We start from the raw sequence: 5,981 nt of genomic DNA on the forward strand, positions 1-5,981 counted from the left end.
ACAATGTCAGGTGACCTGCCAGTGTGAACAGGGGAACCTCTACATGGTCCCACCTCTGGATGAAGAGCTGCAGGCGACCGGTGCCTGCTGGGAGAGCAAGAAGTGGTTCCCTCCAGAGGTGTCTCCCACACAGGGGTTGTCCAATCCCGAGTTGCCACCCCTGGACACTCGGATATGAGCAACGTTAAATGTATGCAGTAGGTTGTATATTCATATAATTGTAATAAAGAAAATAACGTGAAGTTGGAATTTGAAAAGAGAGGGCACGCAAAGGAATTCAGGGTGGGGGTGGTGGTATAGATGCATTGTCACTCATGTGAAGCTCTCAGTAAAATAGTAGAACTTTTTAAATATTTAAAAATTAAGAAAATATCATTATTGTACTCCCAGTTACGGTGATTAAAGCCTTCTACTGTCTTTTCCATGTTCATGATTCTCCCCTTTGTCTTCCTAAGTGTCTTTCTGCTGTTGGCTTTCTAAATCAGAATCCTCTGTCTCTTGCCTATGGCTTAGCTGTCTTTGGCACCTCCCACAATCATCTGAATCTGCATCCATACCCTCTACTACATCGCACCCCATCCCATCTACAGACTTAAGGAACACACCCATCTCACCTGCAGATGCTCCAGCCCCCAGGACCTGACGGACTGGGTCCCCACACTGTTTCCTAATATGCTCGTTTACACCTGTAAAGTGGAGGGATGACAGAGTGGATTGTGAAGGAGAGGCTCGGTTTCCATCCGGTTAAAGTGCTTTTTTTTGGAGGACTGTTTCCCCAGGCTGCTGGGTAATTTCTGTGACCTCTCACCTAGAAGCATGTGATACCAGGGCAGTGTGCTTTTCCAGTAATAAGACTGTCCAAAGCGCAAGGCTTCAATCATCTGGATTTATCCATCACTGGAAGACCTCACTTTTCACATCCTTGCTTCAGACCATCAGTGGCTGTGGCTCAGATCCATGATGGCCGTAGGACTTGGAAAAGGGGGAAGCCAGAGCGTTCTGGTTCAACCATTCATTAGCTATGATTATCCTATAAAGGTAAAATAACCCTCAGTTGTTTGATTACTTTGGAATATAGTCTACCTATTAAAGTCAGAATAAATAGTTCTACTTGATTCTTTCATTTACCTTTTCTCAGGACAGTGACCTTTCAACATTAAACGAGAAAACCAGAGTAAGTACTCACTGTCATTTACAGTGTGTTAACACTGGAGGCCAGAGGAGACAGCTCGGTAAGTAAACTGCTTCCTGAACAACCATGAGGACCTAAGTTCAAGTCTTCAGCACCCATGTAAATAGTCATATTCATTGGTGTGCACTGTAATCTCTGTGTGGGGGAGGCAGACAGGGCATCTCCGGGCTTGTGGCCAGACAATCTAGGTGAATCAGTGAACTCCAGGTTTTTAGTGAAAGACCTTACCTCAAAAAATAAGATGGAGTTCTTTATAAATTTTGGATATTAGTCCTCTGTCAGATGCAGGTCCTTTCCCAATCTTGGGGCTTTCAGAGACTGAACCACTAACTAAGAACATACACAGGCTGGACCTAGGCCTCCCCACACGTGTGTAACAGATACGCATCTTGGTCTTCATGTGAGTCCTGAACAACTGATGAGGGGGCTATCCCAAAAGCTGTTGCCTGTATGTGGGATATGTTCTTCTAGCTGGGCTGCCTTGTCTGGCCTCAGTGGAAGAGGATGTACCTAACCTCCCAGAGATTTGATGTGCCAGAGTGGGGTATACCCAGCTCAGAGAAGAAGGGGAGGGGAGATGGGGGAAGGATTGTGGGAGGGAGTGACTGGGAGGTGAGCAGTGAGCAGGATGTGCAGTGAATAAGTAAAAGACAAATAATAATAATAAAGAAAAAAGAGAAAAAATAGGGTGGAAAGCAACGGAGGCAGAGTCTACAGTGGGGATGCTGGCTTCTGGCCTCCATATACACATGTATGCACCCATGTACACACATGACATGCATATACTGTACACAAGGCAAGCTAAAAATAAAGTGTTTGAAAATCATATGTTCCCATATATTTTGACCATTATTATTTTTGATGCAGAAACCACTTTGTCTTTGGCCATCAGAAGTGTTGGCCTTCTTGTTGGGCTTTATGTTCCACCTATTGCCTCTTGTTTTCTGTGCTCTCTGGATGTGAGCTATCCCATCTTGTATACAGAAGGTTCCACCCTAAACCGGGAATCAGCCATGTTTCCCAGGAGCCCTAGTTTCTCTGGATGTAAATGGTGCTCGAGGGAGAGAAGTCCCTTAAAAAGCATGTGGTGTGGACGGGAAGAGGATGAGATGCTCACAGGATCCCCACTCAGAGTTTTACTTGTGTACGGGAGGCAAATGCTGAAAGGGACTAGACTACGTTCAAGAGTTTGGCCTCTGGCTGCCCCTGCCGGAAAGGATCGCGGAGAAGAGCCCAGAAAAACCAAACCCAGCTGTCTCCGCATCCTTCCCGCAGAGTTGGGGGCCAAGAGCTGACAGGTGTGAGGCGGGTGTTTTCCTTGAGACTTGCTTCCTCTGCTCACTGAACTGTGTGTGGAACGGTGTGCCGGGCTTCCTTCTTACGGAGGGCCCAGCACTGCTTATTGTTAAGTGTGCGACGGGGCAGGAGGAGGTGAATCTACTCAGGGCTTTAGCAGGGCTCTTCTTTAAAGTTCATGGTGACTCCTGAGGGTAGGTTCTATTTCTGTCTTTCATGTACAGATAAGGAAAGGATAGCTCAGAGGCTGTCACTTGGCTCAGGTCAGCACACAGTGGGTGGAGGGACCACAATTAGATGGGATGTCTCTTGAATGGCTCAGGCTTTGTTCTTTGAAAGGTCATCAACTCTCTGTCCATCCAGGGAGGAAGGTATTTTTCCATTATCGACACTCTGAGCAGGTCACTGAGATCACTAAATGTCACGCCAATGTCCTTTCTTCCTTTTTTAATCACGCCTGATTACATCCCATAGAACAGTGCACTTTAGCTGCAAGATGGCTGTTCCCAGCCTCCCTGAACAGTAGGTGGGGCAAAGGGATGAACAGCAGCTGTTGGATGGGGCTTCTGGGTAAGCTCCTTAGCAAGGGACAGACAGCTGCAAGGTACCCCATTGCCCTCCTGCCATGCCTAGCTTCCTGCCCAGCCTGTGCTTGTGATGACCTGCTGGCCAGTGTCATTTTGGACCCAGCCTTGAAAATGAAAGCTTGACATTAAAGATAAGGAAACAGAAGCATAGAAGAAGCCTGGGTCCCCCGGTGACTGCCGGAACTGCTGTGCCAGCTGCAATCACTTTTCCTTGGATTTCATTTATGAGAAAGAGAAACAGATCTCTGTCTTGTTTAAACCACTTATTAGGGTCCTTTGCTGCAGAGAGATAAGCATCAGAAGCGGAAGCAGTGCTGGAGATACTTCTCGGCAGATGGATTGCTTTCTAGCTTGCACTAAGCTCTGCTTTTGACCCCAACACCACATAAAGCAGGCATGGTAATGCATGCCTGTAATCCAAGAGCTTTGGAGGTGGATGGAGGAAGTTCAGAAGTTCAAGGTCATCCTGGACTACATAGAGAGTTCGAGGCCAGCCTGGGAAGTCTGTCTGGGGTGGGGGTGAGGGTGGGGGTGGGGATGGGGGGAGAAAAGGAAAACAAATCAGGAGCAGTAGTGAATCTAGAACTTCCGAGGTTTTTAGCCTTCCTGATAAAACCTCCCCTTTCATGAAAAAATATTTTGTGGGGTCCTCTTTAATCACCTTGGAATAAAATTATACACAGTATACCCAAATCCACACGCAGATGCCCCTCAACTTAAAATGGGTTTATATCCTGATGAACCCACCATACACAGAAAATTCCGTAAGTGGAAAATGCATTTAACACACCCAGTGCCGCGGACATCAACGCCCCCTAGCACACAGCAGAGCTCTTCACTCTCATGATGGGTGGCTGGCTGTGGGCTCGGCTCCCTGCTGCCCTGCTCTGCCCCAGCACACTATCATAGCACTTACTACCTAGCCACGGAAAGAACCCAAAATGCAAACTCTGCAGTGCTGTTTCTATTGAAAAGGTGTGGCTTTTACACCATTGTCAGAAATCCCAAGTCTTATCAGGAGTGGCGGTACATGTCTTAGCACCTAGGGGACTGAGCCAACAGGACCACAGTTTGAAGATGTCGTGGGATACACAGTGAATTTGAGATCAACTAAACTACATACTGAGTGCTAGACCAAACCATGTTACACAGTAAAACCTTGTCTCAAAACTAACAACAAAATTATAGGTCATGATATTTTTAAGTCAAGGTACATCTGTAATACTATAATTGTACCATATGGGAGAAATAGAAAAGAGTCGTTGGTAGTAATGTAATGCCCAAAATTAACCTGTAGGTCACATCTGCCCAAGGACCAGGTAACTTCCTGGAATGCTAGGAGTTGTAGTTATCGGAAAATAACAAAGTCTCATGGGAAAGCAGGACATCCTATAGGTTTATCTTTATAAACCCTTGTAGCACATGTCTCAGGCCATTCAGCTGGGAAATTCCAGGGAATGGTCCCGATAAAAGTCCATCTCTTGATCAATATTTAATATTTAATAAGGCTTGCTTCAAATTTGGCCCAAAATGGTGGAATTGGTTTTTTTCTGAAGGATATCAGGATTAAGTAATATGTACTTCAGTATGTGAATGTTTGGATTCAACTGGACCAGCTGCCAGCATGTAGCAGTCAGATGCCAAGACTCAGGCAAACTCACCCCATGTAGGGCTTGTCCATTTCAGGAGTGAGTTATCTTCCATTCAGATACAGAACTAGTATTGCTATAGGTTTTGTGACTTTCTGAAATGCTGAATGTACCTCAGTAAACTTTCCATCTAATAAGACCAACCGCAGTGATTTATGCTACAGATACATCTTTAGAAAACACGTCACAGATTAGAAACTCATTTTCCATTTATACCAAGCACAGAGAGCTGTCCATCGATGTGGATTCTGGTGGGATACTGAGAACTCATGCTGGGTACCAGGCAGGTCCACACTGCCACGTCCTTGATGAGTGTCCCTGATGGATGGAAGTTCTCTGAAGTCACACATCTCTGAAGCATGCAGAACAAGCTCACAACAGGAAGTGTGCCTTCTCCTCAATGCCTTGTGACCTGGATCCCAGCAGGGACTTTAAGATCCATCTTTGTATCCCCATTTGTCAAAGGAGGAAGGGGACACTGGGAATTTGCTGGTGCTTGGACAGTTGTGTTCTGAGCTGCTTAACAAGTTAAACCCCAGATCTCTAAAAGATCTCTCACAGAATAAAGACCATAATCATTAACACAATGTCTGTTTTATCCTGAGACACGCAGCCAATGCTAGCCACAGCTAGTCAGTGCTAATCAATACCCATTTTTTTTCTCATAAGATTCATCAATTAGAATTCTCATAAGAATTCCTCAATCAATAATGTCAAATGGGGGGCTGGAGGAATGGCTTAGCAGTTAAGAGCATCGACTGGTCTTCCAGAGGTTCTGAGTTCAATTCCCAGCAACCACATGGTGGCTCACAACCATCTGTAATGCCCTCTTCTGGTGTGTCTGAAGACAGCTTCAGTGTACTTATATACATAAAATAAATCTTTTAAAAAAAGAGATAATGTCAAATCACAGTCTACTGAGGCTTTGTTGAGGGAAATGCCTGGCTCTTGCATATGTACACCAGCAGCTGCTCAGCCTGAGACTGAGACATGGTTCGGAGCTGCAGGCTCTTTGTGTAGTCACACTGGCAGCTCTTATTTCAGGGCCCAGGAGCACAGGCTTGAGTGGAAGCAGTATGCACAGCAACTGCATTGTTCCAGTCAGACTTCTGACTGACCATTCTCTTCTTTCCTTCCTTCCTTTCTTTCTCCCTTCCTTCCTCCCTCCCTCCCTCCCTCCTTTCCTCCCTCCCTCCCTCCCTTCCTTCCTCCCTCCCTCCCTCCCTCCCTCCCTCCTTTCCTCCCTCCCTCCCTTCC

Source organism: Grammomys surdaster, unplaced genomic scaffold (genome assembly GCF_004785775.1).
Source record: "Grammomys surdaster isolate TR1022 unplaced genomic scaffold, NIH_TR_1.0 126248, whole genome shotgun sequence".
NCBI lineage: Eukaryota > Metazoa > Chordata > Mammalia > Rodentia > Muridae > Grammomys > Grammomys surdaster.